The sequence below is a fragment of the Dasypus novemcinctus genome, chromosome 10, assembly GCF_030445035.2.
Source record: "Dasypus novemcinctus isolate mDasNov1 chromosome 10, mDasNov1.1.hap2, whole genome shotgun sequence".
Classification (NCBI taxonomy): Eukaryota; Metazoa; Chordata; class Mammalia; order Cingulata; family Dasypodidae; genus Dasypus; species Dasypus novemcinctus.
In genome coordinates, this window is record NC_080682.1 from 21,440,803 (window position 1) to 21,452,682 (window position 11,880).

Sequence of the window (11,880 nt, forward strand, 5' to 3'; positions counted from 1 at the left end):
ACAATGAACAATCCAAAGAAGAAATAAAGAAAACAATTCCATTTACAATAGCATCTAAAAAATCTAGGAATAAATTTAACCAAGGGTACAAAAGATTTGTACACTGAAAACTACAAAACACTGCTGAAAGAAATTAATAAAGAAAGTCTAAATAAATGACAAGATATTCCCTGTTTAAGGATTGGAAGAGTTTATATGTTAAAATGTCACTATTACCCAAAGCAAAATACAAATTTCATGGAATCTTTGTCAAAATTTCAACAGCCTTTTTTGCAGAAATGGAAAATGCAATTCTCACGGAACTGCATGGGGCCCAGAATAATGAAAACAAAATTGAAAAAAGAACAGGAATCATACTTCCCAATTTCAAATTCTCCACAAAGCTACAGTAATCCAAACAGTGTGGCACTGGCATAAAGATAGGCAAATATATCAGTGGAAGAGAAAGTCCAGAGTTAGATCCACACCTCTATGACCAGGTGATTGTGGACAATGCTGGCCCAGCGTCACCCCAGCTCCCCTCAGACCACGCAGTTTAGGGCTGTGGGCATGAGGCCTGGGCGACTTGTAGATGTTCTCCCTGGGGCACTGCGGCAAACCCTGTCTGGTCACTGCCCCACAGGGGATTGGGAAAAGTTCCTGGAGGCATCCCCCTGACTGCCGGGCCCCCCAGGGATTCCAGCTGGGCCGTGCCAGCGGCCCCCACTCCAAATCCTCCCCAGCCTGACAGTACTCCATCCCTGGAGTGGGATGTGGAGAGATTTGGGCGCCTGAAGGTCCCACGACAGTGACCCAAGTGGGAAAGTGGCCGGGCACGAGGCGACCATCTCCGCCCACCCGCGAAGACCCAGATTGGTCCTCGAGGGTCGCGGGGTACCGGCTTGTGCTGGCCCACCCGCCCAGATGGACTTGTCGCAATGAATGCCCGTTTATCTGATGCCACCTTCCCCAGGGAATGGCTTCGGCGCTGGTGCCCAGGAGACACTGCCCTCGCTGCTGGCCTCCTGGACAGGGGCTGGATCCCGCGACAAAATCTCAGTTCAGACACTAAGGATGGAGAGCTTGGGATACAATATAAAAAAGACCACCAGGTGGCGCCAGACAACGATGCACGCGTCACCGGGAAGGCACTGCATCACACGGCAGCGAGGCTGCTCTTCATGCCGCGCCTGGGAGCTCTGCTTCTTGCCAGTGGACCTTGGTCCTCGTTTCCCCGCCGGGGACTGTCAGAGGGCGTCTGGGAAGGACTGTGCTTTGTAATGCTTCTCAGCCGGTTAAGGCTGGGTCGCCGTCGCTGGAGGGCGATTAGCTTGGAAGGCAATTCCTGGGACGATCAGCTGCAAGTCATATCTCACTGCCAGGGGACAGCCTCGCTGGGGCCTCTCTGGCTAGTGTGGCCTGTTCACCGGTCAGGGAAGACTTGAATATTTCTTAGGTGCTTCACGCCCATTATGGAAAGGCACAAAACAGACTCGGTTCCTGGGGTGACCTCCTCTGGCCTCCTGTGGTGCTTAGGTGTGTTAGCTTCCTGCAAAGGGGAGTTGGAAATATCCTGGTGGCTCGGGCTGGTGGGGGACAGGTAGGAGTGATACAAATGTGTCATCATGTTCAGTGAATTGGACACTCTTTAAGGACAGAGAAACTTGATTAACTCTTTTCTAACAACCAAACTTAATAGCAATAACAGTGATAACAGACCGCAAAGCATGATGACAACAATAATAATCTTGATAATACACCTGAGGGGATGGGAGAATTCAGTGCAGACACCCCAAGGGAATTATTATGGACAGATACCACATCTTACAATGCTTTGGAGTCCTTATGGTGACTACAAAGAAAACATCAGAAAATATCCAAACTCCTAGGGACAGAAATTTGAGTAGAAAACTTCTGTCTTTTAAACCTTAAAAATAGCTGTATTTAAAAATACTGGACACATATTTTTGTAATAAAAAATAAATAACAAAAAGAAGCAGAGTTCAAGAGAAATAATAGATGTTCGTGTCTTAGTGCCCAGCAGCCAACAAGCTCCAGGAGCACATATGTAGTTAAAGTTAGACTTGTTTCATTTGCTGTTGCCAGGAAAAACGCATACCAGAAGGACCAGAGGTATTGGATAAGAGAGAATTTGGAAAACTCTATTATGGTATTTTGGCTTGTGCTAGGTGATTCTAAGAAGGATTTTGAGGCCAGCTCTGGATTGTTACCAGAAAGCAAGGTCATTTCACTGATTGGATATCTTGGTAATTATATGTAAAAAAGTGAGAAGATTAAAGTCACTAAGGAAGGAGTATTCACTAATATTAACTGGAAGAATGGCATGTTGAGCTGTTTCTGTGGGTGCCCCAGGTCCTTATCCCTGACTTGTTTCGGACATCACCACAGTGGCCTTTTCTCTGTCTTGCTCCATCTCAGTCATGGAGTGACCTTGTCTAATTATTGTCTATATTCTGCAGTGATTGTATATATTTCGTTGTGAACATTGTGGTTAATATGTCAGCTGTCACCTCCAGGGCCATTTTCAATCTCTAAATACCCTTGATAACCTTCTCACTCCATTTCTATTTTTACTTTGCCAAAGTTAAGATGACTTCATCCAATCTTGGAATTAGTCATGTTGGCATATTGGCTCTAATGCTGTGGTTTCTACTGTGGTCCTCATAGGCTGGAATAATGCACAGCTGAATAGGAAAAATGAGATTTGCTTTATTTTCAGGAGATTTGCTTTTAGATTCTCTTCCTTAGGCTAGTGCAGGCTGATTTCCCACAAAATGATTTATCCACATATTCTCATAGAGAGAGAGTGTATAGCTGAGGACTATGGAATCAGTACCTGTTCCCTTGAGCATCTGTGACTTCAGGGGCTGAGACAGGATCAAAACCTTCATTAATTAGTTTTCCGCTGAAGTAGAGAGAAGCTTCTTAGAGGATGAAATTTTTCATGTTGCAAACCTTAGGAGATTTCTTATTGATTGTGTGTGTGTGTTTGTGCGTACATGTGCATGTGAAAGAGAGAGATTAACATACATGGAGGATTTATTAGTGTCAGGTATTATGATTCCATGCATGAACTTATTTATTTCTAACAGACAGACAAACAAACAAACCTCATGAGATGGGTACTATTATGAGAAACAAGATCTTGAGAGCTCAATTAACTTGCAAAGGGACACTGCTGGTGAGTAGCAGGGTTGGGATAAGAACCACATTCTAAGGGATTCTGAACATTTGCTCTTAAATACTACCTTCTAGTAATGCATGAAATTAAAGCAAGATTCTGTATAGATAGATACCTATAGATACTGGAGTCCATGCAATATTATTTAAAGAAAATCACAAGGGCTGGGCAACTGTTATTTATACTTTCAAAATATTTTCCTGGATATTCTAATGTTGCTACCAACAAATTGATATTTAGAGACCACTAGAGTAGGCTGCACACGCGCCTAGCTTCCAATTAGGAAGCTATCAACATATTGCTTTTCAGCATCTGTATTAGTCAGCCGAAGGGATGCTAATGCAAAGTACCAGAAATCTGTGGCTTTCATAAAAGGTATTTAATTTGGGGTAAAAGCTTACAGTTTCAAGGCCCTAGAGAGTCCACCTCAAGGTTATTTTCTCACCAAAGTCTTTTGCCACGTGTTGAAGCAAGATGGTGTGTGACATCTGCGAGGGTTTGACCTTCCTCTCTTGCATCTCCAGGCTGGCATAGGGTTTGCATCTTTCTGGGCTTTCTCAGTGCTGCAAACCATCAGGCTAATGGCTCTCTTCCTGGGGCCTCAGGATCAAAGTTCTCTCCTCTGCCATGTCTATGGAGCTCTCTCTCTTCCTGTCTTCTTCTGTGTGTCTTCCTGCGTGTCCATTTATATAACCCACCAAAGGGGCTGGGACTTATCTGAGTTACACCCTATGGATGTGATCAAGTCTAAGCCCTACTCTTAACATAATTTAAACAAAGAGGTCTCAGCTGAATCTAATCCAATCAAAGGGTATCATGCCCAGAGGAACAGAACAGTTTACAAACATAATCTTTATCTTTTTTGGGGTTCATAAATAATCTAAAACTGTCATAGCATCATTCATTCATTCATTCATTTATTATTTATAAAAAACCTGTGTGTAAGGCTCTATGGCAGATGTTAAAAAGTCATAGAAATAAAATGTATCTCAACTGTGTTAAGGGTGGTGGGGAAAGTGTGAGATATAAATAAATAATTTAAGTAGGAAGTGACAAATAATATTTATTGATACAAATGACATGCTATGGGCATTCAGTGGAAGAAGAAATTACTTCCAGAGGTAGAGGATTGGTAGGAAAAAAGGTTTGAGCTGGGAAGCCTGCAGGGAGAGATTCAATCTTGAAGGTGTAGGAAGATTTGGGCATATGAAGATGTGTTATTTCACCTGGTGTATTGTATTAGTCAGCCAAAGGGGTGCTGATGCAAAGTACCAGAAATCTGTTGGCTTATATAAAGCGTATTTATTTGGGGTAAAATCTTACAGTTACCAGGCCATAAAGCATAAGTTACTTCCTTCACCAAAGTCTTTTGCCACGTGTTGGAGCAAGATGGCTGCCAAAGTCTGCCAGGGCTCGGGCTTCCTGGGTTCCTTTCTTCCCAGGGTTCATTTCTCTTTAGGCTCAGCGCCTCTGTTTTCTCCATAAGGTCAGCTGTAGACTATGAGGCTCTCGAGGCTTTGCCTGGCTCCACAGGGCCAGCTGTAGACTGTCAGGTGACCAGCTCTGTCTCTCTCCCCAGGGCTTGATTCTCTCTGAGCTCAGTTGCTCTGTACCTCTGAGTGCTTATTTCCCAGGCTCCAGCTCAAAACTCCAGCATTAAAAATCCAACATCAAAACCCCCACTAACTCCTCTGCTCTGCTGTGTAGTTTTAACTGTAAGTCCCTGCCCACCAAGGGGGTGGGTCTCACTGCCCTACTGATGTGGCTCAATCAAAGCCTTAATCATAATTTAATCATGCCCAGATACAGAGCAGTTTACAAACATAATCCTTTTAAAGTTCAGTAATAAGAGAGCACTGTTTGTCTGGTTGTTTAACTGCACTGAAAGTTAGAATCAAGGTTCAAACCTGGAAACACTTCTTTCCTATCCCTTTTACAGTTTCTCTCACATCTTGGTTTCTCAGGCTGTAGATCATTGGGTTTAACATGGGAATCACAATTCCATAAAACACAGAAGCGGCCTTTTCCTGCTCTTCAGAACCATTGGTACCATGATGTAGATACATGTAAGCCAGAGTCCCATAGAAAATGCTGACCACTGTCAGGTGGGAGGCACATGTAGAGAAAGCTTTTTTCCTCCCTGCAGTAGAAGATATCTTCAGGATGGCAGCCAGGATATATATGTAGGAAAGGATGACAACCGATACAGTGAACATCAAGTTGAAGCCCACAAGGATTGTCAGTAGCAGGATGTTGAAGTCAATGTTGGAGCATGAAAGGGCCAGAATTGGGGGTTCATCACAGAAAAAGTGGTTAATTGCCTTGGATTTGCAAAAGTTCATTGAAAAAATAAAGCTAGTGTTCACAGAGCCATTTAGGAAACCCATGAGATATAAGAATAGTTGAATGCAGACTCTCTGGGACATGACTGCTGGATAGTGTAGTCAGTTACAGATGGCCACCTAATGACCCACCGCCATAGCAGCCAGGATGTAGCTGTCACTGGTTGCAAAAGTGCCGTAGACTAGTAATTGTACCATGCATCCTATGCAGTTTTGCAGCATCTTGGGAGTGATAGCAGAGGTATAACAGAGATCAACAAAGGCCAAATGTTGGAGGAAAAAGTACACAGGGATGTGCAGGCAAGAATTAATCTTGATAAGCAGGATCATCTCAATATTACCCATGAGGGTGGCACATAGATGACTAGAAATGCTGTGAAGAGGATATACTAGAACTTGTATTGACCAGCAAATCCCAGGAGAATGAATTCAGTCCCTTCAGTACCATTTTCTTGTTCCATGGCTGACAAAAAATAAATGTTAGCTAGAAAGTTGCAAAGAAAGAAGAGCAGAGTAAGCTAAGACCATTGTGAATATTTAACTAATTCCAAAACTGTAAATGGTTTAATAGAAGTGTCAGAGGATATTTTCTATGATATTATTGACTTAGACTTTAAAAATAGCATGTGGCTGAAACTTTGCCTTCCAACTTAATATCTTCATTTACATTGGGGGAAAACTGTTATGGACCAGTTCAAACTGCTGGGCATCTCATCAATATAACAACTAAAGAACATATAAAAATATACTCTTATCTAATTTTGCTTCCATTTAATCTCTGTATAATTTATGTAAAATACCCCAAAATACCTAAGAACATATATTTTATATACAAATCTTGACATACCTATAGTGTTATATATGATCTTGCCCCTCTCTATTTCTCTCATCTAACCCTGTGTCTTCATGCCATCATGAATTTCTCCTTTTCCTTGCCTCTTATACACTTGCGGGCCTTTTGTCATGTTCTTCTTTCTGCCTTGGATAGTCTCTGATCCTTTTCCTCCACCTTGCAAACTCTTACTCTATGTTCAGACCCCATATTGAGTTTATCTTTCTCAGGAAATTTTTGCTCTCCACCAAATGAGGCAATATACCCTATTAGACTTGCTTTAGTTCTTTGTCCTTCTGCTTGTATGAGTTTTCACACTTGTAATGATTTGCATGATTATTTTTACTTCTTTGTTTAGTTTATATTTTCTCATGGACTATAGGCTCCATGACTAGAACAGCTAAGGCAGTGCATGGTTCTATAAATAGTGACGAATTGATTACATGAATGAATGAATGAATGAAATAAAGAAGAAAATAATACAAAATGCAGAAAAACAAATATTTAGGTTAATTAAATACTTTTCTCACAATTAGTGCACAATATTTTGTTTTCCTTTAAGAAGGCACATTTGCTCTTTACTTAATATACCTTTCTGATTCAAAGAGTTATGATAGGTACACTATAATAAGAAGAGAAAACTAAAACACTTAGGGTAGGCTCAAAAAGAAGTTAAACATTCATTATTATTTTTGGTTTATTTGTTAAAAAATAGTGTTTACTCTGAGCAAAGTATTGTATAGGTATTGATGAATCATTTTTGAACAGACAGATGAGGCCTCTGTTTTCCTGGACCTGTCATTATGGTTTGGGGGAATAGGAAATGAATGAATTAATAAAAGATAGACAATTATCAGGTGGTTGCAAGAGAGGTGAAAAACAATAAATCTTGGTGGAGATGGGGATGCAAATATACCTGTCTAATTTTGCTCTATCTTGAAATCCCACTAAAACTACAAAAAGGCATTTTAAAAATAGGCTTACATGTATGAAGATACAGCAAGAGTACAAGTTTATAACCTGGAAAGTAGATGGAAAAATGTTAACGGACTTATCACTTCCAAAAAGAGAACTACAAAATATGTAAAGCAAACACTGATGGAATTGAAAGGAGGAATAGACAAATGAGCAATTATAATTGAAAACATCAACAATCCTTTAAAAAATTAAACAATTAGACAGAAAATCAGCAAGTATATGGAAGAACTTAACATTTTCAACCAACAGGATCTAAATGACATTTATAGAACACTTCACCAGAAAAAAGCAGAATACACATTCTCTTCAAATGACCTCAGAACACATACCAAGCCAGACCATATCCTGGGCCATAAAGCAAATGTCAACTAATTTAAGAGAATTGAAATCATCCAGAGTATTTTTTCTAAATACAATGGAAGCTACTAGAAATCAATGATAGGAAGATAACATGAAACTCTCTAAATACACGTATATTATCTATGGAGACTTCTCTTCAAAGGAGAAGTCTCAAGAGAAATAAAAAATGTGATGAAATGAATGAAAATGAAAATACAATTTCAATTTTATGGGATGTATGGGCTGAGAGGGAAATTTATAGCACTAAATGGTTACATTAGAAATGAGAGGAAAAGGCTCAACTCAATAACTAAACTCCAACTTCAAGAAACTAGACAAAGAAGAAAAAAATAAACCCCACAAGCAGAAGGAAATAAAAAATAAATTTAAGAGACTGTGTCAATGGAATTGAAGACAGAAAAACGATAAGTAAATCAATGAGAGAAAAGTTAGTCTTTTGAGAAAATAAAAAATGGACAAATTTTTATCAGGTCTGAAAAAGAAAATAAGGGAGAGACACAAATTACTAAATCAGGAATGAATAGAAGATATCAGAACAGACCCTGAAAACACCAAAAAAAGTTAATAAATACTATGCAAAAATCTATACACATAAATTTGACAACTTAGATGAAATGAATCAATTCCTTGAAAAGTACAAACTACTACAGCTCATCCAATATGAAATAGATAATTTAAATAGCCCTGTAGCTATTACAGAAATTAAATTTGTGATTTAAAAAATTCCAGAAAAGAAATCACTGGAGAATTTTACCAAATGTTTGCAGAAGAATTAATATCTATTCTACATGATCCCTTCCATATTTAAAGAAGTCAAAGGAACATTTCCCAGCTCATTCTATGAGTTCAGTATTACTTTAATAACAAAACCAGACAAAAGCAGTACAAAAAACTTTAGTCCAATATGTCTCATAAATATATATGCAAAAAGGTTTAACAAATTATTAGAAAAGAATTATATATAAAAAATTCTCTACTATACCAAGTGGAGCTTATTCCAGGGATGAAAGCCTGGTTCAATTTGAAAATCAAATATTCAGTGAATATAATCCATCATGGTTACATTTTAAAGAAGCAAAATCACAGCATCATATAAAAAAAGCATTTGACAAAATTCAGCACATACTTACTGCAAAAATTCTCAGTGAAGTAGTCATAGAAGGGAACTTCCTCAACTCGATAAAGAACACTTCTGAAAAAACCCATAGCTAACATCACAGTTAATGGTTAAAGACTGAACGATTTCCTCCTAAGATTTGGAAAAGACAAAGATGCTCACTATCACCACAGGAAGTTCTAGTCAGTGCAATAAGGCAACAAAAGAAAATAAAAGGCATACACATCAGAAAAGAAGAAATAAAACTGCCTCTACTTGCAAATGATGTGATGTAGAAAATCCCAAGGAATCTACCCCAAACTTAGAGAATTCAAAATTTGAGTTCAGCAATTTTGCAGAATACAAGATAATCATTCAGAAATCAGTCGTATTTTCTATACTATTAACTAGTATAGAATGTTAGTGTGTAGTATACAAATATATGCTGGCAATGAATGTGTGGGAACCTAAATTAAAAATACTAAATTAAATACAAATTATAAATTAAAAATGAAAATAAATGATAAATTCATTTATAATTGCTCAAAATGAAATACTTAATATAACTCTGATAAAATCTGCACAGGACTTGCTTGCTGAAAATTATGAAAGACTGATTGATAAAAGCAATTAAAGAGCTAAATAAATAGATATACTGTGTTCATGGAGTAGAAGATGTCTTATAGTAAATGTGAATTCTCCCCAAGTTGATAAACAGTTTTAACTCAATTCCTATTAAAATCCTCAAAAGATTTTTTTAGATATAGATAAGATTATTCTCAAACTCATAAAGAACAGCAAAGGAGCTAGAATACCTACAAAATTCTTTAAGAAGAATAAAGTGGTATGAATCACTCTAGTTGATCTCAAGATTTATTATATATCTATAGTATTCAAGATGTGCTATTGATGGTGGATAGACAGTGGAACAGAGTTGAGAACCCAGAAATAGATCCACACAAATACAGCCAACTGATTTTTAAAAAAATGGGTGCATTTATTAATTAATTAATTTAATTTTAAAGATTTAGTTTTTAGTTCTTTCTCTCCTCTTCCCCCTCTTCCCCCAGTTGTCTGCTCTCTATGTCCATTCACTGTGTATTCTTCTGGGTCTGCTTGTATTCTTGTCAGTGGTACTGGTAAAACGTGTCTCTTTTTTGTTGCGTCATCTTGCTGTGTCAGCTCTCTGCGTGTGTGGTGCCACTCCTGTGCAGGCTGCATTTTTTCATGCTGGGCAGCTTTCCTTACAGGGCGCACTTCTTGCATGTGGGGCTCCCCTATGTGGGGGACACCCCTGCATGGCAGGGCAGTCCTTGTGCGCATCAGCACTGCACATGGGCCAGCTCACCACATGGGTCAGGAAGCCCTAGGTTTGAATCCTGGAACTCCCATATAGAAGGTGGATGCTCTATCAGTTGAGCCAAAAATCAGCCAACTGATTTTTGACAAAGAAACAAAAGCAATTCAATGGAAAAAGGACAGTCTTTTCAATAAATGGTACTGGAGCAATTAGATATCAATAGAAAAAGCATGAACTTTGACCTAAACCTCACACTTTATGCAAAAACTAACCTAAATGGATCACAGATTTAAATGTAACCTGTAAAACTGTATAACTTTGAGAAGACAACATAGGAGAAAATCTTCTGAATCCAGGGCTTGGTGAAGAGTTCTTAGAAGCACAATTCATAAAAGACAAAAATCCGTAGTTGAACCTTACCAAGATTGAAAATATTTGCTTTATGAAAGACCTTATTATGGGATGGAAAAAGTATGCTACAGTCTGGGAGAAAATACTTGCAAACCACAGATCTGAGAAAGGACTCAAATCTAGTGTACATAAAGAACTCTCTAAGCCAACATTAAAAAAACTAAAACAATTCAATTAGAAAACAGCAAAAGACCTGAATGGACATTTAACCAAAAAAGAATATACAGATGGAGGATGAGCACATGAAAAGATGTTCACAGTCATTAGCCACTAGGGAAATGCAAATTAAGAACATGAGATATATTGCTACATACTCATCAGAATGTCTAAAATAAAAAATAGTGATGACACCAAATACTGGTAAGGATGAAGAGAAACTCTCTCCTCCATTGCTGGCGGGAATGAAAAATGGTAAAAACTGAAAAATAGTTTGGCAGTTTCTTAAAAATGAAAAGTTCACTTACCATATAAAATCTGTATAAAATTTTCATAGCAGCTTTATTTGTACAGCCCCAAATTGTAAATAGTCAAAATGCCCACAACTGGTGAATTGCTAAACAAACTGTGGTATAGCCATACAATCAAATAATACTTAGCAACAAAGAAGAATAAACTATTAACACATGCAACAACTTGGATGAATCTAGAGGGCATTAGAATGAGAAAAAAAAGGCCAATCTCAAAAGGCTACATGTTGTATACTTCCACTTAAATCACATTCTCAAAATGACAAAATTATAGAAATGGAGACCAGATTAATGATTGCTAGGGATTAGGGATGGTCAGGGATGGGTGTGATTACCCACGAAAGATGGCACAAGGGAAATCTTTGCAGTGATTGAATAATTCTATATCTTGATTTTGGAGTAGTTACATAAATGTACATGTGTGATAAAATGACATAGACCTATATACTCACTTTGTACCCATATGAAATTCCTAGTTTTGACTTAAGATGTAACCACTAAGGGAAAACTCAATGAAGGGTACACTGGCTCTCACTGCACTATCTTTGCAACAACCTGTGATTATGTGTATTTCAAAATAAAATATTACAAAAAGTGAAAAGGAAGAAAAGTAAAGCCTGCTTATTAGTGATAGGAGAATCAAGTGACCTGATTTATGTAAACTTCCCAGCACAGGACCAGGTATTTAATGGATGCTCAATAAATGGCTATAATAATAAGATCAGAGAATACATAAAGGACAATTAATATTGATCAAGTGATTGATTCATTCAATAGCTTACTTATTTGTCCACTTATATCCTTTCCTACTTAGCCTACTCACTTCCCACACTCTGTTACATCACCTGCAGTGAAATGATCCTTCTCTGTCTTAAGGCTAAACATGCTGGAATTTTGGCACTGACCCTTTAAC

The 11,880-nt window shown here is 38.2% G+C and overlaps 1 pseudogene; it reads right to left on the minus strand.

Moving 5' to 3' along the window:
- Window positions 1-5,082: 5,082 nt before the first annotated feature.
- LOC101426208 (olfactory receptor 5AK2-like) lies at window positions 5,083-5,984 on the minus strand (annotated as a pseudogene).
- Between the last annotated feature and the right edge of the window lie 5,896 nt (window positions 5,985-11,880).